The sequence below is a fragment of the Miniopterus schreibersii genome (genome assembly GCF_964146895.1).
Source record: "Miniopterus schreibersii genome assembly, chromosome: 7".
NCBI classification, from domain to species: Eukaryota; Metazoa; Chordata; class Mammalia; order Chiroptera; family Miniopteridae; genus Miniopterus; species Miniopterus schreibersii.
This window is the reverse complement of record NC_138108.1, coordinates 58,119,062-58,143,957: the sequence shown is the minus strand read 5'-3', so window position 1 is coordinate 58,143,957 and position 24,896 is coordinate 58,119,062. Positions and strand designations below refer to the sequence as shown.

Here is a 24,896-nt window from a genome sequence, read left to right as displayed (position 1 = left end):
TCTCATAAATGTGAGGCCTGAGAGTGGGTATAAACACCTAACAGGGCTTGGGAGGTTCACACTCAGCTTGCGTGCTTTTTGATTGTTCTGAGTCTTGTGATAGTGTTGGGACAACAGTGAGCTATCTGTTCACATGGAAAAGGAAGTGACTGACCATGGCTAGTTTTATAGTTTTATTTTAAAATTAAAAAGTCTTCATTCCATAAAACATATAGATCTTAAGTGAAGAGTTTGATGAGTTTTGACAATATGTATACCCATGTAACCAACATCCAAATCAAGATACAGAACACTTCTGTCACCCCAGGGAATTCCCTCATATCATATACAGATTTAGTACAGAATTAATCTTTAGTTACTTGCAAAATACATCATATTTCCAAACAATGCTGCAAAACAAGGAATCATATGCATTATCAATATGGTGACATAGGTGCTAATATTAAAGCACATGCCGCATGCTTAGGACTTTGCATGCATGAAACTCATCTAATCCTCACAATACTACATATGAGACAGACTATGATACTATAAGAATATACATGTAGGAACTTGAAGCTTAAAGAGGTTAAGTAATATGACAGCTATGCCCATGTATTTCCTCAGAAGCATCATACTGAAAATAAACTTCCTCTGAATTCCTAACGCCGAATGCACTGTCATTGGATCTTAAAACCTCTCCCAAGTTAGAATATGGCCAGACCTAGACTGGTTAAGGCTATTGTTGAGGATTTAGCATTTGCTGCCAAGCTTCTGACCCCAACTTCCCCCTACCAGAGAAAATGTTGTGTAATAATATGAGCAGCAACTTTAGGGTTACCTTGCTACCATCCAACAACTCCAAAAGGAAAATCCCCTTGGTACTCTGGTGCCCATAGGAAGATTAATTACTACACAGATCTGTAACTCACACATAATTGGAAAAGATGCATGAGTTTCAAGAAAGAGAAAGGGAAAACTCCCAAAGACATGGTTTTAGTCTAGTTATGCTACCTTTAGGATTTATAATAAAGCCCCCCCAACACACACACACTCACACACACACAGGGATAAGTTGCAGATAAGCCTAGAAACAGTTCCTGGAATTACAAGAAAGATGTCGGTCACGGTGAGATTAAGCAGATGTGCCCTCTGGGAAAGGGGTTCATCTCATGCTCTGGTCCTTTGGAAGCTGCTCAGCCACTCCTGGGAGTTTTGGTGCTGTGATGCTCTATTTGGTACCCTGATATTACCATTTTCTGATCTTTGCAGCCCTGAGTTACTTTGCTCACAGGTATGGGAATTCCTCTCTTCAAAATCTGTAAATCTTCTGCTTCCACAAGAAAATATTAGAAACCTCTCCCATGGGTTCATTGACTTCTGATGATCTTGAATTTCTTCCCCAAATCCCAGAAATTGGCTCATGCTTTATTTCCCCAAGACTCAGTTTCTCTCTTTCTCTCACGCCAGTAACTGTAACACTGATTTAACCCATTTTCCATCCACTCCGTCCCTTCTTTCCCCATCTCTCCTAGGTTCGTTGCTGAAATGCAGTTCCTGTGGCAGCACAGTTCCACTTTCTCGGGCCTTCTTCGGGTCACCTGGGGCCTGTTGGGTGCTCGGGTTCTGGCTGTCCACCGGCAGGTGGTCCCATCACACGCACATTCAGTCGGGAAACATGAGCGGGGGCTGGAGGTGGAGAGGGCCCCAGGGCAGGCTGCCCCACAGCCAGAGCTCAGGGCTGGGACTCAGGCCGCGCGGCACAGGCTCGTGCGGGGCCCAGATCACCACCGGCTGCATCGGAGGACGGCTTTGCGCGGGGGAATAGCAGGAACGAGCCGGTGGGGCAGGGCTTGATGTTACAGGCCTCCGCAGTTAGCTGAGGAATTTTTAAATTTTTTTTTTTATGAAATAGGCAGAACCATTGGAAATGCTTGTGCAAGGGGGTAAAAGGATGAAAGCAGAGCTTTAAAAGATTAGTCTGGCTCTTGTGGTATGTCGGATGGATTGGAGGCAGAGAGACTGCGTTTAGGAAGGTTTTAGAGCAACAAAAGAATGCAAAGCCATGGATCACACTTATGAGAATGAACAGAAAGAGGAAAAACCAAGGAATTCATTGACAGAAGTACGAACAAGAGATGGTGACGGCATCTGTATTCATAATGCTAAATGGCTGGGAGAAAACGGAGACATGGAGCTGAAATCCAGATGTTTTCAAATACATATTAATGTTAGATGAGCCATACATCCAAATTTTAAAAATGGTTTTTGTTTTCAGTTTTCTGATGGTTGATGGCTATTTTATAGAAACAAACATGCTATGTGTACTTGGAGCCAACAATGTTCCAGAACAAGCTAATACATTTAAACTAAATCCAGGAGTTAGTGATGGCACTAAATTGTAAAGATAGTTTGGATAGAGGTCTAAGTAAACTTTAGGAATTAAAAATAGAATGATTTTATAAAGCCTTTTTATCATGAATATTCATGGAATGACTTGCTTGCCCCCACTCGCCTGGGAATAATACGTGGCAGGCCATTAACAAAGAATGTGAATTTTATTTATTATTCTGGCTTGGATGGCGAGGGGGTGGTGGGCCTTGTTCTTCTGTTTCTTGAAACTAGAATTGGTTTAGGGACAGAATTGTAGACAAAATAACTGTTTTGAAAGTCCGTAGAAATGAAATTTCATCTGCCTTGGGCACTAATTCCATCTCTGCTATTTAGCAACTATGTAATTTGGGCAAACTTGTGAGGTGGTCCATTTGTTATTGCAAAATAAGGATGTAATGCATGAGGCTGTTTGCAACACTTAAATAAGTCAACGTGGTATTAATGACAGAGGCAAGGAAAGCACTCAGGAAATGTTAGTTCCCCTCCTTGAAAAACTTCGAGAAAGGCTCAGTTGCTTAGCTAAGTTATCTTGATTAAACCTGAGAGAACTAGCACAGAATTTATTGGGGGTTGGAAAAATGTATGTGTAACCAATGCTATCTGACTCTTATGAAATTGCTGTGGGGTGTTGACTCTGGTAGACAAGCAAGGACAAGGAGATGGTCTGTAAGCTCATCCTCTGCTCTTAGAAAAGTGAGAAACTAATCAAGAAGTCAAATGAAGGGATACATTATAATTCCATTTCAAGTTTGGGCAGATTTATTTCCATTTTTGAAGCAAAGTAATTGTATCAGTGAATAGATGGAAGGGTCAGTAACACAAAGATGAAGAAGGGGCCAAATCATCGTAATGGGGCAATAAATCCAGCACTTCTGAGGAAGCCAAAAACGAAATATAAAAATCAACAAAAGTAATATGTCTGACTTTGGTTTTGGAGGCAGATGTTATTGTGGATAGATGGCAAATCCTTGGCACAGCGTGAATGATTGTGTCTCTTGCTGCCTAGGAAACGCTGATTTAGTATTTGGGAGGTTTTTATTAAGAAATTTAATCTAAGGTTGGTAGGAAACAAGAATGAGTGATTAATAATCAAACTGAAGAATGAAAAAGTGTCAAAACAAGTTTGAATAAAGGAAGAAAAATGAGGCAAAAACTTATTTAAAGAATCCAGGCTAAATTATGTCCTTCAAGCCTGCATAAGTAGCTTCGAAAAGGGATAGCAATTAGTGAGCAATGGCCTCGCATTTAGAAAACAAATAACTTTTCTTTTGTGTGTGTCCTGGATGTAGACATACCAGCCCAATGATATAAAATTATTAGTTGTTAAAATGGAATGAATGTTACATCAAAATAAGGGCAAATGAAATAGCCAAATATCTATATTGCATTGTATCATTTAATTTGTTCATAAACCCAGCTTGAGAGAAAGGAATAAACATACTAAATGACTGTGGGAAGTTTGTGAAAAGATAAAGAAGCACATAAAAGTGTTTGTGGGAGATATTAATCAAAGAACTATCTGTGTATATGCACAACCCATGGACACAGACCATAGTATGGGGAAGGCCTGGGGGTGGGGCTGATACAGGGTGGAGGGGATCAATGGGGGAAAAAAAGGGGACATCTGTAATACTTTCAACAATAAATTTAAAAAAAAGAGAAAAAAGTGAAGACTGTAGAGATTTAAGAGGAAACCTTTCTTTGGAGACATTTTAATACTAAGAAGAGAATTTCTGACTTCATACAGACCAAGGGAGAAAGCCAAAATCACTCTTTGGAATGGCAAATGAAGGCCAAGAAATGGAAGAGACTGATTTTTGAAGACAGTTTGATGGAAAATTGTTCAATTTTGTGTTCCTTGAGAGTGAAGACCATGTCTCTTTAACATGTATGTATCAGTCATGTGTTTGGGATGCTCATTTGGTGTTTTCTGAATGATCCTAATCCCAGAATTTGAAACCTGAAAGGAGATGGTACTGATTTGAAGAAATTCCAGTTCTCTATTATTTGAATAATGCTCTTTATGATGCCAACTATGAAATTAAGCCAAGTCTTAGGAACTCAATTCTTTGCTATTGGTATGTTTTTCTTTCCATGTCTGTCCACTTGAGACGGAAGAATGATTAAGAGGATCACTATGTAGACAAAGACCTGTGGATTTGTCCACAAAGAGTGTCATATCTATAACAAGTTTTATTTTCAGAATTTAAATATGCAATTAGTAAGGGGAAAGATCTGGAAAATACTAAGGAGTTAATTATAAATGGACTTCGTGAATGTTGAAGGAATGGCCATCAATATCTGCCCTAGGAATGCCATAGGAAAGGGCATTGAGTGACAGGCACACTCACCAACCTCCAGTACCCTTGCACTTTAATCCCTCCCCCCCATCTCCCCTCCTGCCGATGTTTGATGGGCTGGCCCACAGGCAAGTAGCAAGTAGGGAGTAGCCACAGGTGAACCCCTCTCAGGTAACCGAGAATTGACTTTAACAATGACTCAGTTTCTAGCTCACCAAGTTTATGGATATGAACCCAGTTTGAGACCCAACCTTCAAAAGAACTTAGCTGAAATCATCTCATAAATCTTTTAAGATAAGTTAGGAAGCCAGATCTGAAGAGGTTTCACGGTGAACAATAAAATAACAGGCGCCTGCACTGCGTGCCCCTAAGGAAAGCAAGTGAAAGACGCGGAATGCGAACCAAACGCTGTGTGCACTTCAAGGGCAACAGCGAGCTCACCCCACAAACTCTGCAGTCGCTGCTGCTTTTACTGGCTTGTTTATGGGGTTACAGGGCCAGTCCTGTTTACTCTGTCCCACAGTTAGTTATCATTATATACAGAAACTCAGCCAATGAATTCTTCCAGTGAGGAAACAAACTTCCTCGTTGTAATGGGGTAGCAGTTTTGCTTGTCATCGGGTTACTGAAACCAATCATTATTTGGGGGGACTGCTGAAATTATTTAGGAATCCCTTGTCCCTGGGCAGACAGACCCGAAGTTTTCGGCTGACCTTCACTGCTTCTGCCATTAGAGCTGTAAATCTCCCTGGGAGGCAGACAGCCCTTGGGTAATTGCAGAGAGGGCAAGGCACAGAATTATAGGTTGTCTGGGAAGGGCTGAAAGATTAGACCTCGAGAGGGGAAAAAATAAAATGAATCATCATGAAGGGCAACTACTACTTAGGGTCAAAGTTTAAATGTCTGTAACCCATGTTTTTGTTTGACTTGCTGCTCGGATAATTAATGCTCTTAGGTCTTAGAATAATTGAAAGTAAAGCAGTACATTTAGAACAGATGAATTCATTTCAGAAAACAAAAAGGACATCCATTTTAAAAAATCTATAAGTCATTGAACACATGAAGACAAATACAAATGATCTAACTTTACTTTTCTAAAATGAGTAATTTCCTTTTTTTAGACTATACAAGGATATGACAGGTCTCTTTAGAATAAAAATGGTGGCATAATATTAGGGTAGATCCTCAACTTCTTTTTGTTGTTGTTTTTTGTTTTTTAAATATGTCTTTATTGATTTCAGAGAGAGGAAGGGAGTGGGAGAGAGAGAGAAACATCAATGATGAGAGTCATTGATCGGCTGCCTCCTGCATGCTCCTTACTGGGGGTCAAGCCTGCAACCTGGGCATGTGCCCTGACGGGGAATCGAACTTCAATCTCCTGGATCATAAGTCAATGCTCAACCGCTGATATGCCGGCTGGGCTCAACTTCTGTTTTTGAAGGTGTATCTCTGCATGTAGCTTAATTCGTATACTCTTTAAAACTTTGATATAGAGCCAGGGAGGATTTTGGAAGGAGTTAGAGGCCTCTGTCCTGCTGTCTACGGAGGTGGTTGCAGACCCTGAACTTGAGGCAACATATCAGAAACGTCTGCCATGTGCTGTCTCGTGCACACATGGCATAACCAACCAAGGTGGTCCCTTAAAGTTGCCTTTCTCCTCAGCAGCAAGAAGGTTTACACTGCATGTTTAACCATCCACTTAGACAGATTTTAAATATTTCTAGTTTTAAAAAATTTAATACAATGTCTGATAACTGAAGAACTAAATATAAAGTATTTTGTTATATTAGGAAAAAAAAAGATTTTTCTGGTCCATCAATAATATGGGTATTTGGATCCTAGTCTTATCTATTAGTCTGAGTTATACTGGAAAGAAAGATTTAGCATTAAGGCTTGGAAATGGGAAACTTTAAAAATTCAAATATTCCAGATATTCCTAATTCTCTAAGTATTTGAAATCAACTTGATAATGTATAAATAAAAAGCATGAAGTGGAAATCCATGGCAAAAGAAGGTGGTGGTAATTCATAGATTTGCAAACATGGTTGTTATTTTCAGGTGTTTGCTGAGAATCATTTTAATTGAACAGTGAGCATCTTTGTGGGTGACTAATCCCAAACACCTCTGCTGACAAGTATGTGACTGCTGACAAGTATGCACCTGGGATGGATGACTCTGATTCTGGGCAAATAATTCTTCAGCTCTGCCTCAGTTTCCCCATTGTGCAACATCTCAGAGTAGTTATGCCTTTCAAATGTCATGTGGGAAAACGCAGTGGAAATGAAATCTCTTGTTATCACATCTCTCCATGGGGCTGCTATTGCTCCTTTTAAGCCAGGAGAGCCGAGGGAATGTATGGCCTTGATCATGGTCAAAGTAACTGCAGGTACCTGTATCAACCTTGGGTTATAATGAGATCCCCGTGGACCTTGAAAAGGGGCCCTAATGTCTAGTCTGTCCCAATCAAGACCTAGCAGATTCAATCAAAAGCAATTATGCAGATAAAGCTAAAAAAACAAAAATCCTCCAAGAAACCAACAAACACACTCCTCATTTCTGCCATCTAATTTCATCAGACATCTTGAAAGAAAATATTTTAAAAAAAATTCTCCAATATCGCTATATATCTCAGTTCTTTGCTTCACTTGTTTTCACACTTTTCATGAAGAAAAGCTCTCTGCTATCTCCACATTTAGTAGCCAAAGTGGAGTTTTATGGAGGCCAGAGAGAGAGCTGCCTGTTTGCTCGTGTGAAGACCCATCTCTGGGGGAAGACTTGGCCAACCCAGGGACCCAAACCCAGCTGTAAGGAAACAGCCAGACGATGGCCGTGATCTCAGTTCATCCGTAGGCTTAAACCATTCCTTGAATGTGTCCAATAGGTAGGAAAGTAGTCAAATTTTGTTGACTGGGGCTCCACGTGTTACTCGTTTCATTCCACATCTTTCTTCATCTTGTTATTATACTAACTTTCCAAAGAGAGTTGTGCCCTCTGAGAATCTAACAAATCTCCAACTCTGAGTGACCTGATCGACCTGAAAGTTACGTTTGCTTGCAGCTTGCAGAGGTAAACCTTCTGTGCTCATTAGAGCTAATTGTGCAGGGATACTCTCTCGTGTGCTGCCTGAAGCCCCATGCCAGGTACAGGATGGTATTTAAATCCTCTGATAACATGATTATTGAGTATTAAAAAGTAATTAAAATGGCTGCTTGTGACAATCAGTTTCATCAGCAACACTGAAGGAAGCCTGCCTGTGTTCTTAAAGGTGTAGACTGTGCTGATGTTTAGAGATTTGCTAGAATGAATAAACCAGCTCCCTTCCCAGGGTAGCAGGTAATGTCATTTGGCTGCGAGTGGGTCTTTAATTATGGTGAGACTGCTCAGTGCACCCCAATGGCCTTACTGCTTGCTCTTTCCCATTAATTTTGAAGTTGTAACCCAAGTCCAAAGCTGTCTCAGTGTGACCCTGAGGTTACTTGAGTTTCCCATTTGAGTCTAAGTAAATAATTGTGATCAGTAATTTCCCTCTGGAACCCTTAGAGTGAACCCTTAGAGTATGGCAATTACATGAAATTTGCTTGGCTCTTTCATGCATGCCCAGAGTTAGAAATAAGTGCATAAGGCATTTGGAATGATAATTTCCAAGATATGCCTGAGTCCCTCAATAGCTCTGTGTTCCCTCTCTGGCTCATCAATATCCCATTGTCACTTTTAACTGCACAAACTCAAGGAGATAAGGCAAATGGAGGGTATATTCTTTTAAGCCACAGAAAAGAGATATTTCTATTCTCTTCTACTAAGCTGAAACCATATATTTGTTCCAAGTATAAAAGCTAATGCTCGGGGCAATATTTTTTGTTTGACTTTTTTTTTTTTTTTTTGGCTGAAAAAATATATTGCTATTTTAAAGTAAACTATGCCGTAGTTGTCTAGGAGATGGCTGGGTTTGGGAAATGAATTAAATAAAGTGTTATGTCTGAGAGTACACATTTAGAAGAGTATTCACATTCTCAACAGATCTAAAGGAAAGGCAATACATAATCAATAATGATGTATTGTTCGGTTTCTCTGAAAACCAAACCCTCTGTATAGTGACTGCACACTTTTCTGAGAAATCAATGGACATTAATTTTGCAGAACCACAAGTCAAATTTACAAGTGGAGAGAAATAAAAATCTTGACACATCTACTTCATAGAAATTGGGTAAATGTTTAATTATGCAGCTTATTTTGTTACCTTGTAGAATTTCTAGAAAGTCTTGTGTTCTAAAATACAAATAGTACTACAGAGCTTCACAATGACTAAACCATAAACTGATGTTATAATCTCCAATAATTTAAGAAATGACAAAACATAATAAAGTGGATAAAACACAATAAAGTAGAAAGGCTCTAAATTTGCTAATGAAAAACCCCACAATTATGTGTCAAATCTTTACTATGCAACTTAAAACCTTCACTATGCAACTTATTAGATATTGAGGAAGTCCCTTAATATCTTCTAACTTCAGTTTCTTCATACATAAAACAGAGATCCCAATAGTATGCTCAGGTCACAGGGTTGCTGTGAAGATAAATGAAATATTTATGACAGTGAATTATAAACCATAATGTGCAATGCAAATGTTATTCTACCAACAGTTAATATCACATGGCAAAAGCTCTTTAAGGATTGTAACCTTTGTTAGCTCTTTAAAGACCTCACTAGGATGCTGGTCTTGGAAGCTCACATTTTTAATTATCTCCACAGATATTTATGCTTATAATTTGGATCGATGGTTGTAGTATGATAGTGGTGATTAATCATCTAAATAGCTTAGCTTCTCATAGATGTGGATAACAGAAAGAGTTAAATCAATAAGCTTTTCTATACATATATTCCATACATTCTTTTTGAAAACAAATAGAAATGGAAAACTATTAAATTAGCTAATGTAATAGATTTCAGCAAGGCACATGGGAAGGCCGGTGCACAGCATAGTAAAGAGGCTGAGGATGCCTTGGCTGCTCTGTCATTAACTTGCTGTGTGATTTCTTCTAAATCCCTTCTGATTCCCAGTTTCCTGTGTATCTGGATAAAGACAGGGGATCGCAGCTATGGAAGTGCTCTATAGGAAAAATTTATTAAGGAGGGAGTGAAGGGGGAAACGTAGGCCAGGATGTGGCCTCTGGTAAAGCTGAGCCTCAGGGCTCCTGTCTCTGGCATAATCCACTGCCCCTTGGTGTCGGGAGGTGTTGGGAGGCTATTGGGAGGTGTAGGAAGGGGCGGTGGTGAGCTTTTAGCAGGCCACACTCACAGCACTGGGTGGCATGCCCCAGCCCAGTAAAGGGCATCAAGGTGGGGCACCCAACAGCATCTCTGACAGCTGGCCACGTACTTTCTTACAACAGAAATTCTGACAGAAATTTATCTAACAGAAATTGGGGTAAATGTGTCTGATGAACAAATTCTCCCTAAAAGTGACTTGCTTCCTTTCGTCTCATGTTTGTCAAGCCGCTGTAGACGCTGCCTTTAAAACCCGGTGTGCTTTTCTTCCTCATATACATCCGCCACGTGGCCATGTCAGTCACAGAGTCACCTTGCCTTACAGGGCAGATTCCAAGAAAAAGCCGACACTGCAAGAAAAATGCTGAGTTGATTTAAGTGGCTTTGAGAACTAAGATATTGCTTCTCATTTTTCAAGTTTTCTTCCAATTATCCATTTTCCATAAATCTGATGTTTTACTCTCTGATTGACTGTGGATGGCCAGAGGGAAGAAAAACTCTCATCAAAAACTAAGCATCAGGCATTTAATTATGTAAATTTCAGACCAAAATTATGTAACCAATAGTAAAAACAAAAACAAACAACCAAAAACAAGAACAAAAAAAATCCCAAAACCCCAACTTAAAGTGGTTTCTCTCAAAGAGCCCTTTTCTCCCTAAAAAATTTCCAGAAACAAAGGTTTCCGAAGCTAGATAATTTTTGTTCGGGACATGCTGCGTGTTTACCCTCATCTGAGAACTTCGTCACAAACACTGTGTAATGAATTAGTTGTATTGACGTACTGTTTATTGTCTGCTCTCCACTTGGCTGCAAGTATAAGTATAGGGGTCTGTCCTGTTCACCGTAGTATCCCCAACACCCAGCCCAGTGCCTGGCTCATCAGAATTCTCAACCTTAACATATCACAGCTTTGAAAATTCCTGGAGTGGTGAAGCCCATTTAAATGTGTTAATCCAGTGTTTCCCAAATAAATTTATGCACAGACCTCCCTCCTCACAAACCCACACAGCCCCCATCTGGAAAATATTTGGGAAAATACTACTTTCAACCAAGAAAAGACAATTCAGTAGAGGTTGGCATTTGGACTGGGTCTCTAGATGGTGACTGCTGATCATTTACCTTTTACACTTCCCCAAACCCATTCTCCATCTCCCTCTATCCTGACCTTATAGGCTGTATTACCTGGGCTTCATTGACCTCTGGTTTCTGGTTGGATTGGGCCAATGTGAGGCAACTCAGATGGTCAAAGGGCAGGAGAAAAGAGAGATTTAGAGCATCTCACCCCCCTGCCCCCACCCCCACTCCCTCTGCTTCAGCACTGACATTCTGTTCCTGGCTGCATCCATTCAGGACAATTGCTCCTCTGCAGTGGACTCCCATTGATTCTTTCAGCTCATCCAGGCTTCAATTACATGTTCCCTCCCTCCTCCTGCCAGTTGTCAGGGTGATAATGACTTTCCCGGTGCTATACTTGGGAGCCTCAACTTTTCCTATAGGATTCCTTAATCATCTCCCAGCCTCCGTAAAGAGTCCTTTCCATTCATTCTCTCCAGAATCCCTCCAGAGCATGCCTTTTGTTTTCTGTGGGCCCCTAACGACTACAGTGATAGCCTCTTCAGCCTGGCAGGGACTGCCAGGAAGGAATCGAACACCCTCCTGGCAGAGTCGGAGCTTCACACAGTGGTTTTGTTATTTTGACTGAGGTTTTATGAATTCTCAAAATTTCAGCCACACCTGTAGAGGGGAGTACAAAAATAAATCCCAGAACCAAAGTAAAGTACTCCTGTGAGTTATCCATTTTTCTAGTTCACAGCTGGGAGGTGAACTATGTACTAGATGGTTTTAATCTATTCCTTATACAGATTCTGAACTTCAAAGGAAATAGGAACTTATTCCTTGGGGTCATCACTCCTCATTTTTAATATAGGTCTGGACACTGTAGGTACTCACTGCACATTAATTTAATTCATATATTCATTTATATGATGGCCACAGCTGCTGAGAATAGACGAAGTGGAGGCATTATCCATTAGCTTCAGAATAGAGGGTAACATTTGGGAGCACTGTGAACAAAAGGAAAGAGGGACACAGTTGTGAAAAGAAGGTACCAAATCCCTAGGTGTAATGTTTAGCATCTTTTTGTGTGATATAACTATAGACTAATATACTTACCTTTTATTATAACAGATTTGGCAATAATTAGGATCAGTCCAGTGGTGGTAGAGTGTCCTTTGGGCCCAAGAACATATGCTCTATAGATGGGATAATTTTGTCACTGCATGAACTATTGGCTTTCTAACTAGCTTTAGTATGTATGTTTGCCTTGGAAATCAATGGATATAGGATACAGCAAATCAAATAATATTGCAAAACAAAATTCCCTAAAATGTGTGGAGAGAAAACTTCCCATTCTGATGGTGGGGCTGTAGAAACCCAATGCCATATGAAGGCCCCCACTGTATCTCATGAGCGGTAATGGGGGGTTATGACTAGGGAGGCAGACTTGGCCCTCCAAACAAGTGCCTGGGGCAGGAATCATTTAGTAAAGACACAGCATCCACCATAGTTGCTGTGGTTGAGGCTACTACTTGATTACTTTTATGGTGGACCTTCATAATTTGCCATAACCTACTTGGATTTTTCAAGGACTACATGAGTATATTAAATGCAGAAATCAGTGTAGTAAACACAGAAAATACCCTGCATATTTATAAAACACCTCATGAAGCCTCCTGCAGCATTAATATAAATAAGTGACCATCTCACTTAGCACCAGTCTGCATTCCCACCAACAGTGCACGCAGGCTCCCTGTTCTCTACTTCCTCACCCCCACTTGTTGTTTGTTGGTACATTGATAATATTCATACTGACAGAAAGACAGGTGCCGTATGATTTTGCTCATGTGGAATCTAATGAACAAAATAAACTAATAAGCAAAATAGAGACATAGATAGAGAGCAGGCTGACAGCTGTCAGGGAGTGAGGGAGCTGGGTGGGAGGGGTGGAGGGATTGAGAAAAAACAGAAGGAAAAAACTCATGACCATAGGCAACAGTGTGGTGATTTCCTGGGGGAGGAGGAATGGGGGAGGTGGAGAAGGCTATTAGGAGCATAAATGGTGATGGACGGAGACTTGACTTGGAGTAGTGAACACACAATACAGTGTACAGATGATGTGTTGTAGCATTGTGCACCTGAAACCTGTGTAATTTTGTTAACCAGGGTCACCCCAATAAGTTCAATAAAAAAGATAAATAAATAAATAAATAAATAAATAAATAAATAAATAAATAAATGCATGACCATCAGTTATAGTGGGTCTTTCCCATCAAAGATTTTTAGAGGAGTAAACCCCACATGACCACTGCTTCTGTTTTTATCTCTTTTGCTGATTTCTTATCTTAGACCTTAGCTTCTTTCTTGTTGGCCTGCTTTCCATTACCTTGGAAATTATTTTGCAGGATCAAATGGTTGCTTTCTAGTTGTGTGTGTCTTTGAAATGGGTTGTTGTGTCTCCTTTCGGTGGAACTGGTTCATAGGATTTTGGGCTACAGCTATTTGGGCAGCTAAACTTGTAATGAAAATAATGACACCCTAGTTCTCCTATTCTTGCTTATAATTACTTATTTTAATAATCATTTGTTTATATGCTTATCTCCTTCTCAAAGTATTAGTTCCTTGAAAACCTGTCTCTTTGGTCTTTATCTTGTCTTAGCAGCTGACTCTTCCTAGGATGACTGAAAGTAGAAATGACATGTGTCCCCCCACCCTACCCCAGGGAGAGCCCTGACCCTGGCTTTTTATCTCTACCAGAAAGATGACATCAGAAACCACAAGTATATCCCCCAAAGTCTTAGCTATTCAGTCTTAACGCCAAGTGTAGGACATGAACAGTCAAGATTAAGCATTATCTAGCCTGCTCTGGAGGTGACTGCCATTATTCCTCCTGAGTGAGATTAGGATCTAGGCTTGTCCTATTCTCGCTTCACACTTTGAGGTCCCAGCTCCATATATCTTCAGTGTTTTCTGGTTCTGACATAGGTAACTGTTTAACAGTTTAGCAACATATAGCCAGAGAATCTCAAAACCCTTATTTCTCGTATAACCCTTATTTCACTTGCATAAACCAATAGTCATTTCAGGTGTTTTTTCCAAAGCAAAATGATAGAATGCTGCAGAGTAGATCCAAGTCTCTAACTCTTGCCAGTTGAAAGAAACTTTGTTTTCCATTCCTACTATCTCCATTAAAATTTTAAATATTATGTAGGCAAGCTTCAGATAGAACACAAACCCAGAGTATTCATTCCATGTGCTTCCCACACTGGTTTCTGCATTTAATATACCAGTGTAGTCCTTGAAAAATCCAGGTAGATCATGGCAAATTATGGAGGACTACCATAGACTTGATTAAATAGTAGCCTCAAGCAACTGTGCTGACTGCAGTATCATTACTAGAACAGCACAGCCTCTCGTACTTGGTATGTGACCATTTATTAGCACATAAATTCTTCAGGCTGCATCAGAAAGTAAAAATAAAAAATATAGGTGAACCTTAAACAACACGAGTTTGAACTGTGAGGGTCCCTTTAGAGGCGAATTTTTTATCAATACAGACCTGCACTGTCTTCAATTTGCGGTTGGGAGTTCATGGGTTCAGAGGGCCAACTGCTACCCCATTATATAGGGGACTTGAGGATTCATGGATTTTCATATCTGCAGGGGATCCTGGAAACCAATTCCCCATGATACCAAAGGACAGCAAAGTTTTGGGGGCACCAAAAGTTATATGCAGATTTTTGACTGAGTGGGGGTCATCACCCCTAACCCCCGCATTGTTCAAGCATCAGTTGTAGTTTCCATCCGTCTGGGATGAGGCAGCTGCCTCAGGGCTAAGTTAACTGTCCACCTCTCTGACAGACTGTAATTCCAAAAGTTTTCAGTAATTTTGATATTCCACAGCACGTCACACAAATCCACTGCTGCCTAGTTATTTTGGGCTCCACATTCCAGGAGTCTTGCAGGTAAAAAAGGAGTTACTAGTGTTTCCTACTGACACTGACATCTGGAGGGGAGGGTATTTGAAACACTGGGGAAGCTTCCCTACACCTGACACCATGAAAGGATGTTCCTCCGCATGTTCCCGGGGAACTCAGCGTTCCCTTATGCGAAGGCCTGCAGGTTCTGCTGTAAGGCCTGCTGCTTTCCGTCCGAGGGTGGTCCTGGCTGAAACATTATCGGCCCATGCACCGGGCAGGCTGAAATGCCAGAGCATCCTTTGGTGGATAAATACCCCAGCTGCTCCCCTCTCGAGAGGGGGCCAAATATTGCTTTCGACAGGTGATTGTTATATAAATTTAGAGAGAGAATGACCGCAATGGGCTGGATGTAAAAGGCTTCATGGAAGAGGCGGAATGTGACCTCCTAAAAGAAAGACCAGGTTTTGACCAGTGGCCAAGTGGATGGAGGATGTTAGGGTGGAGGAATGACGTGGGCAAGGTCTAGGAGTGTAATTGCTTTATCTTATTCCAAGCAGGTTAAGCTAGTGTTCCTCTCTTATATGTACCAAGCACTGTGCTAGGTTACTTACCTACTGTACTAGGAAAGAAGCAGATCGATCTGACTGAGACAGAGTAGAGGGGCGTTCAAAATGTACTAAGATCCGGCCTGAAACTTTGGATTCCAGCAACAGGAGTTTGAGGTGTATTGGTGGGATTTGAAGATGAAACATACAACATTTGAGAAGCTAATTAGGAAGTGTAAATAGCAAAGACTAGATTAAAATGATATTGGAGGGAAGACCAGTTGAGAGACCTTTGCCATAGACCAGATAAGGTGTGACCTGAGCCTCATTAGGATGAAGGCCGTGTGGAGTGGGCAGGAATCTTCAGACACGAGGCTGCCAAAGGTGTGCGTTAGGGAAAGGGATCGGTCAAGGACAACCCGGAGGTTTCCTACCTGCTGGTGGAGGGGGGCAGATATGAAATAACAGACAAGGACTGGTAAGTCTGGAGAGTGAAAGAAATCATTAACTTGCTTTACCGCACACCTCTCTCTTTCTGCAAATCCTTGCCCCTGGGAGCTTCTGAAACCTAATACCAAATTCAGTTCTTGTGGACTGGAGTCACTGAGGGAGGAAGTGTTGAACCCGATTCTAAGCCTCTCTGAGCTCCTTCCTTTTGTATTTTTCATGTATCATAATATTTAATGGAAAGGGAATTGTACTTTCTAATTCCCATTCCAATTTGCCATCCTTATGGAGAATCTTATTTTCACAACACCAGGGGTTGGAGACTTTCTAAATTTGGAATTTCCCGGCTCCCATCAGGATAAGTGATACTTTTAATGTTTCTTAAATATAGTGTTTGGGCATTTAATTATATTATGCAAAATTAGTAAACAGCTATTTCCAGACAGGGCTGATTAAAATGAATCTGCAAGGTGTGGTATTTATTAGTATTTTGTTTTCAGGACCAAGTGATATAGTGGCCTAGCTCTTGAAGTTGAAAGATGAGTGGCGCCTAGAAAATGATATAACAGTGATGACAGCTGGTGTTTAAGTTTCAATGAAATAGTTGTTTTGATGATTTCTTATGGAACCGATTAGTCCCCTGAGGGGTGGGTGAGAGACACCTGTACGCCCCATTTTTCCTTTCTATTACTCAGCCCTGAGGATGCTCCTCACCTATTTGATTTTTTGCTCTTTTTCACATGGCTAGATGTCGTGTCAGCTGAAAGAGTTGCTGACCAGGGAGAATCCAGCACTGTAGATGCTGTAGATGAGATGGCTATAGATAAGGGACTGGGGGATTGTGGAGGAAAGATGATGAAAGAAAATGTTGTAAATAATATACATCTTCCCATTGGTCCTTCAGCTAAAGCCATGGTGAGCACCCTTCTATCACATGATTATTTGTCAGCAGAGTCCCATGGCTGCCATGTATCTTAGGGAATTCAATGTCTGTTGCTATGTTAAGTTCTTTCTTTGCGAAAATAAGGTTTTAGTTGTAATATATTCTAAAATACATATTTTTTCATTCTCTGTATGCCCCTCCCTGTTTGTATGCCCTTTCTTATTTTTAAGGGATTCTGAAGTGAAGAAACCTACATGCTTGCTACTGGATGGTTTCTAGTCTATGAAATCTGCCTTAATTCTAGATGCCTCTCTGTAACAGGATTCCACAGCCAAGCTGCTGTTCCAGAGACTGACTGGCGAGATACCGGTTTTGGATCTGATTGAAAACCTTTGGTGAGATTTCACGAGACTATGTCTCAAGATCATCACCAATATGGAGATTTTTTCTTTGTGTTTTGGCCATGCTGGATATTACATGCAAACACTATGTAAGGCTGATCATATGTAGATCCCACTGGTAGCCTGCTTCCATAAAGTGACCACTGTTGGCCCATGTCCCTTTCCCAGAGATCCTATGAACATTTTAAAATACGGATATTCTGCATAGAAATTTAATTTTTAGGAAATAATAGAAGACACATCTAAAATCTGTGAATTTCTTATGTACACTTTCCCTCTTTTTAACTCAGATTCCAGTCTGTAAAAAGCCTTCATTTTTCCTTTGGGACTGAAGGGGGTGAAGCCTTGGCCTGTGTAGCCCAGGGCCTCAGCTCTGGGAATCATTTCTATACTTTCCAGAAACAGTGGGTGCCTACATTGTCTATGAAGGCATATTTGCAATTGTGTGGTTGGTTCTTTGGTTATTTTGGAATCAGCACAGTTTTACCCTTTTCTGTTTTTTGTTTTTTTAAAATATATCTTTATTGATTTCAGGGAGAGAAAAGAAGAGCGAGAGAGAGAGATAAAAACATCAATGATGAGAGAGTCATTGATCGAGCCCACAACCTGGGCATGTGCCCTGACCAGGAATCGAACCCCGATCTCCTGGATCCTAGGTCGACGCTCAACCACTGAGCCACTCCCGGCCGGGCCCTTTTCTGTTTTTTATCATCCTAGGATTTTCCTTCTTTCTAGTCATTCCTCTGCACCCCTTGTATCTGTACATCTGTGTATCATTTCCATTTCCCACTGGTAAAAGCCTTCGATTAAATTATCAACTGATTATGTGTTCTTCACTAAAAGGGACATAAGTTACTTTTTGTCATTTGGGCCTCTTTTCCTTTAGGAACTAGCTGCCCTTCCCCTATTTGGTGGGGCTGACGGATCATGTGGTCTCACTCTAGTACCCAGCTCTGGCGTCCAAAATATCCCACCCTTTTAGCCTAAACCCTGATTGGCTCAGGTATGGCCATGTGACCTAAGCCATGCCAATCATAGTTCTCTCTAGAATTTTTGTGATAGCTTTCCGGAAAGTGACCCTTTCTTATGTTTTCTTAGTGATTATTAGCTGTAAGGAGAGTAAAACTTAGGACTCATAAGGACTATCTTTGCCACAGCATGGGGGAGTCTATCTAAGAATGAAACCAACACTTCACTCTTAGGTAGACTCCCAAGCAAATCCAGGAGAGGGGGGGTTCTGCATTGAACCCTTAAGACATGGTTGAACCCCAGGCTTCTAGCCAGTACTTTTCAGATACATGGACCAACAAGTTCCCTTTTTTGCATGCACCAGTTCGAGTTGGGTTTCTGTCACATCATCTGAAAGATTTCTGACTAAAACACAAGTACAAAATGCCAGTAATAAGTCAAGAAATATCACCTTAAACAAGAAAAGGTTCTCACAAGCCTATGACTAGAAATATAATTTCACATATATTAAGTAATATATTATGAATGAGAAGGGCTAGATTCTTGTCATACAGAAGGTGGGGACAAGAATCCGAAGAGTGCCGGTTATGTCAGGTCCTTTGGGGTGCTGTCTAACCAGTGCTCAGAACCGGGTCCCTCCCAGAGGCCCCAGCATTCTTTGTTCCTTGCCCTGCTGCTGCCCCACTGCTTCTGACACCGTTTTAAAGCCCAGGACTCTTGTCTCTTTCAGACCAGCATCAAACACCCATCTTGCTTGTGAGGTCTGGGGCTGCTCTTCCCTTTTTCAGTCCTTCTCAAACCTGAGAGAAGATCCTTCTCTCCACCTGGACCCCGTAACTGTGAGCAGAGCACAATTTCACCACCATGTTTAGATTGGCCATACTCAGAGCCCAGGCCCGGATGCTTCCTGCTTGGCTCTCAGCCTGGCCACAGGTCTCCACGTGTGTCCAGCTCTCAGAACCAAGGCTCAGGGAAGGGATGAGCTTTTTAGTTCCTCCAGCCTAAGACCCTCCTCTCCAAACCTTCTTTCCTATTCCAAAAGCAACTTACTTCTTAGAAACATGACAAGGGAAATGCCTTTTCCATTAAGGGAAAACCTACCCCACCCTCAAGAGTATGGTCTTGCTCACCGGCCCCTGTGGCATGGTGACTCAGTACATATTGAGCAACACTGGGCTTTCAGCCTTCAGTGACACCCTGCGTGGGAGAGCGCCAGGCCAGACCAGTCCTGTGGAGGTGCTTCCTCCGGTGCCTTTCTCCCGGCAAGAGGTGAAGGTCGCTCCTTAGCACATGGCACTCTGCTTGATGGTGCCTAGTTAAGCCCACCCCTTAACACTGCCTAGAATTAACTTTGACTTCTGCTTCTGCTGCTAAGTAGCTGCATCACATTTCAAAGTCACCCCAATAAGCCTCCATTTTCTTCACATGTAAAATGGAGACAAAGATAGTACTCACAGGTCAAAAGATTAACTGATTTTATATATATATATGTCACTTGCTTGAGAACTGAGATATATATATATCTCAGTTCTCAAGCAAGTGCCTGCCTAGTGGTAAGTTCTTGATAATGATAGCCTCTGCTTTGCTTGCTTCAGTTAGCTTTTACATGCGAAAGAATGAACCACACCTTTGAAGGAGTAAGAGACAATGGCAGGCTAAGTGCCTATGGAGTCTGCACGATAAAACCCTGTTTCCTAATCCACAAAAGGAGAGGGCAATAATGTTGGCAGTTGGCAGAGATATCACTGTGCCATGATTATACTCAGTGGGTCAGATCACCTGGAGCACTAAGTATTGAGACTAAAACATCTGCTGTTACGTCAATGATGACTTCAAAGTCTTCCCAAAGAGCACTTGGTTGGAACTTGCTTTTTGAAACATGAAAGTAAAGAGCCCCTTCTAATTGTGCTCCCAAATCAGAAAAACTACCTTCCCCAGAGATTCAAAGCACTCTTCTACCTTTTGAGAAACAGGTAATTTCTTGCATATTTTAAGACATTTTCTCCAGCTTCTTGTCCCAGTTTTAAAAGTCTTTACTAGGGCCGTTATTGGTGAACACACAGTGATAAGCAGTCCTTTTTCATTAGAGGAATGGAGGTAGTTTGATGGGTGAGCCTGTTTATTGTGCATCTACTCTGCCTGGCATTGTGTGAGGCACTGGATTTATGCTGGGGATAGAGAGGGCCACCTCTCTTCCCTGTTGTATCAGTTGGGGAAAGGCAAATGGTGACTCAGAAGAATGAGAAAGGCCGAGGGAATAGAGTTCCTAAGAAGAAATAAAGAGGAGTGCTTTTCAAACATTAGTGTACAAGTGCACATAAAAATGCTGGGGAGCTTGTTAAATGGCGGATTCTGAGTCAGCAAGTCTGGGGTGGGGCTCAAGGGTCCACATTTCTAACAGTTGCCCAGGTGATGTTGGAACTGCTGGTCCAGACACCACTTTGAACTGCAAGGGTAGAGCGAGGAGGGCTATGCTTTTAATTAAAGCAATAACATTTTATTTTTCAGGTTTAACATTTCCCCCCTAGTTTAAACCCAGAGAACATGAACAGCTGCAGAGGCTGGAAGGGATTACTATCTGAAAATTTTTAGTTTCTTAGTAAATTATAAGAATGAGGGAGGAGAAGTTTGAATGGGAAATTTCAGGAGAGAAAAGAGAGCATAAAAGTCATCTCCGAGAGTGGAAAAGTGAGCCCTAAAGAGACGTAGTTAGATTTTTTTTGGCAGGCTTGAGGGCCCATTTGAGATTTGCCAGCATAAACTTAATGTGAAATCAGTCTACAATATTTAGCAACTTTGGGATCCACAAAGGAAAGGGGGGTGTTTGGATTTCTTTGTTGTTGGGGTTTTGCCAATTGAATATGACAGAGGGAGTAGGGGTTAGAGAGGAGAAGATCTTTTCAAAACTGATTGTAATGATGGCCGTGAAATCTAAGCTGGACAAGAATAGTGGACTTATTGTTCCTGCCAAATGTATGCCAGTTGAGATAGCAACATTAATTTCAGTGAAGAGACGTGTCAAGGTCATTCTGGAAAAAAGTACTGGCTCATTATATGAGCACATGCTATTATCTTTAAAAGGCATGATTCTATAGAAAAATGAGAGGTATGGAATAGCTGTGGGTTTTCTGTGATTCCTGTGTATTAGTTAAGCATGCTACTAGTAGCTAAATAACATCTACTATAACAGGAAATCTAGAGATGCTCTTTTAATTGCTCAGGAATGCCATCTTGGACCCAGTCTCTAGGTGTCTTTTTTGTCCTCAAAGTTATTGCCTCCTACTTACAAGACGGCTGCTGCTGCTCCAGATAGCCCTTCCATGTCCCAGTCAGGAAGAAAGGCAGATGGGATGACGCCAATTGCAAATGTTTTTTTTTTAATGCAAAAGCTTTCTCAGAAACCCCTTAGCAGACTTCCACTTACATTACGCTGGTCAGAATCTCATCACCCATTCGGCAAGGGAAGTGGGTAAAGTGAATTTAACTTTCTGACTTTCCAGGATAATTGAGAAGAGTTAAAGGGGCGAGAGTGAGTGTTGGTTCAGCCAATTTACAACATCTGTCTCATTCAGGGCTGGCTGTAGAGTTTACCTAAGTATCTCTGTTTTAGAGTAATCAGTCCACCAATAAGATCCTATCATGTTAAATGTACTGTGCTCAATAAGAAGAACTGTCTCCTCTTTCCCTTGCTAGCATGAAGGCCTCAGTTTGAGAAGGAATATGGAACATACCAAGAGACCTGTTATTCTCTGGCTTGCCACCACTCTTACCTGGCTCATGTTTCCATGCTAATCCAGTGGTTGCTTAAAGGAAAGACAGAATGAAGACTATCAACTGTATTTAATTCTAGGGAGCAGTCAATTCTGGATCATCTAGCAGCTGATGATTTGTTTAAGGATTTTGACATTGAGAAGGAAAATTTACTTCCTTCAACTAAGTCATGTGTTTTCTTTTTCTTTTTTAATCCTCACCTGAGGATATTTTTTCCATTGCTTTTCAGAGAGAGTAGAAGGGAGAGAGAAAGACACAGTCAGAGAGAAGCATCAGTGAGAGAGAGAGACATCGAGTGGTTGCCTCCTGCATGCCAACCGGGTCAGGGATCGAGCCTGAAGCCGAGGTACGTGCCCTTGGCAGGAATTGAACTTCAGTCTGCGGCCAACGCTCTAACGACTGAGCAAGACTGGCTAGGGCTGTCTGTGTTTTCAATCCTAAGAGTAATTCATGGGGCTTCTCAGCAGAGCACAGAGAGAGTTCTATTACTTCCTAACCAGGTTATTTGAAAGCTTTATTTTGTTGTTTTTTGTTTTGTTTTTTTAAAATATATCTTTATTGATTTCAGAGAGAGGAAAGAAGAGCGAGAGAGAGAGATAGAAACATCAATGATGAGAGAGTCATTGATCGAGCCCACAACCCGGGCATGTGCCCTGACAGGGAATCGAACCCCGATCACCTGGATCCTAGGACGATGCTCAACTGCTGAGCCACGCCTGGCCGGGTGAAAGCTTTATTTTGTAATTCAGTGAGAGGGCAATGCTTTTCATCTAAGGCCATGATAAGATGAGATTCTGAGGAATTCTGAGAAAATCAGCAGAAAAACCACATACATAATTGGCAGCCTTTGGGATGGGCCTCACTGTAATTGGCAGCCTTTGGGATGGGCCTCTGGCTCTAGGACATGAGGCTCCCCTGACAGCCTCCCCAGCTGCAGCTCCTGCCTCTGCCTCTTGAGCTCCTCCTCCAGCCATTTGAACTAGTGGCAGTTTCTGAAATGAGCTGTGTCATTTCACATCTCCTTTGCATACACTATCCCCTATGCTCAGAATACTATACCACATAGGGTCCCATTGGGGAGCCAGTGGACTGGAAAAGGTGATAGAAGACAGATCAAGAGACTCTTTTATAGAGGTTTGGGCAGCAGAGGAAGGTAACTACCCGGGGGCTAGGAACAGTGGGAAGCTGCAAAATTTGCCCCTTCTGGTAACTGTTCCCTCCTCTCACTGGAATGTAGGAGGGCTTTGTAGCCTTGGACGGAGGAACACAGCTACTGCTGAACCCGAGCTGGGCAGAGAGGGGGAGCTGGAGAAATAAACACTTCTCTCTCCTCCTGTCCTGCAGGCATCTCCTCTTAGCAATTCAAACCTGAAAGACAGAGAACAAGGGAAGATACAGTCCACAGAAGTTAAACTTCCAGGCTATAGAGCAGAGAGAAGGACCTTAGAGATCACGCTGGGCATTCTCCATTTGCTCCCACAGATCCAGTGGCTTTCCATTTGATGTTCCATCAAATGCGTTGTCACCTCTTTAGACCTGTGTAGCATGTCTACTGTGCTGCCTTCCTTAACTTTCCCCAGGCCCTTCCTTTGCTTCTACGTACACATAGCCCCACCTCTCCTGTGACACTTACTGCTGATCAACGTGTTCATTATTTAATAAGCCAGCTCCCTACTAAACTGTGAGAGTATTGAGGTCAGAGACTATATCATATATATGTTTTATTTTGTTTTCTCAACTCTTGTCCTACTGTCTGGCACACAATCAATATTCAAATAATGTTTGACAAATTAAGAAAGATGGAAGAGTATGAATTTAAGAGATCCCTCAAAGGTCTGTCTACGGAAACACAGCTCTGTTAACACTTCCTTGGACATCCATTTGGACTAAGATTCAGATATTCGATATGTAATTTGTAAGTCCCAGGCTTCACACAGTGATGATTGTCCGTGTATCACATTTGTATAAATAATTTAAATCTCAAAGCTCCAAAGCCTCTGCCTGCCTAGCTAACAAGATGTATGATTTCCTCCTATGATCTTCTTTCCCGTAGTAGTCAAGAATCTCTAAATGTGCTTATAAGTGTCACACGAGTGTCCCTAGTCCCCTCCTTTCTCCTTCTCTAGGACTTAAGGATCAAAAATGAAGTCACTCTTCCAGAAATTCCAGGTAGGGATTCATCTCACAGATGATCAGGGTCACTGCTTGCAGATTTGCAGCCCCTCTTCTGCGTTTACCACTTTCAGGTTTCTGCTGTCGCTTGGTCACCCCTTGGGCATTGCCCTTGCTGTTGCCTGTATTGATGCCAGTTCCTCTCTGGACTGACTACATCTACACCACCACCGGGAGCTGGGACTATGCCACTGACCATGCCCCACCTGCCCCAGAGACCACTGACCTCCACCCTGCCCACAGGTTCCTGTTCACCCAGCTCCTGACTTCCTCGAACTCGCCAATCGCCATCGCTTGTCTTCCCTGCCATCCGCTGGGGAAGCACTTTCTGCTTTGCCTGACCAGGTGTTTCGGAAGGGCTTCCTATACCAGAGCTGTAGGGCTCTATGGACGAAGCTCTCTATTCCCCACCCCCATCCTTCACAGAGCTCCCAGGCATTCTGGGGTCGAGACGGATTGTATATAGGTATGTGAGGATCTTAACCCCCACCCAGAACCGAAGTGTCAGTCCCTCTTGCTTAGTTGCTTACACTTGACAGGCTTCTTCCCTCAAGGTGATTTTTCTCCAAAGGTTCAATTTCCATTTCCTGTACCTTGCTGCTTCTTCTTTTTTTTTTTTTTTTTAAATATGTCTTTATTGATTTGAGAGAGAGAGAGAGGCAGGGAAAGGGATAGGGAGATAGAAACATCTATGAGAGAGAAACATTGACTGGCTGCCTTCTGCATGCCCCCTACTGGGGATCCAGCCCCCAACCCCGGGGCATGTGCCCTTACCAGGAATTGAACCAGTGA

At 41.8% G+C, this 24,896-nt stretch overlaps 1 long non-coding RNA gene across 1 annotated transcript in view; it reads right to left on the bottom strand.

Annotated features, from left to right (window-relative positions):
• Window positions 1-7,961: 7,961 nt before the first annotated feature.
• The window catches only part of LOC308559601, a 41,677-nt gene continuing 24,742 nt past the window's right edge, over window positions 7,962-24,896 (bottom strand). The window contains exons 5-6 of the long non-coding RNA XR_013999181.1: window positions 11,891-12,003; window positions 7,962-10,289 (exon numbers count right to left, since the gene is read on the bottom strand). This is a non-coding gene — a long non-coding RNA (uncharacterized lncRNA). The remainder of the gene's footprint in view (window positions 10,290-11,890; window positions 12,004-24,896) is intronic.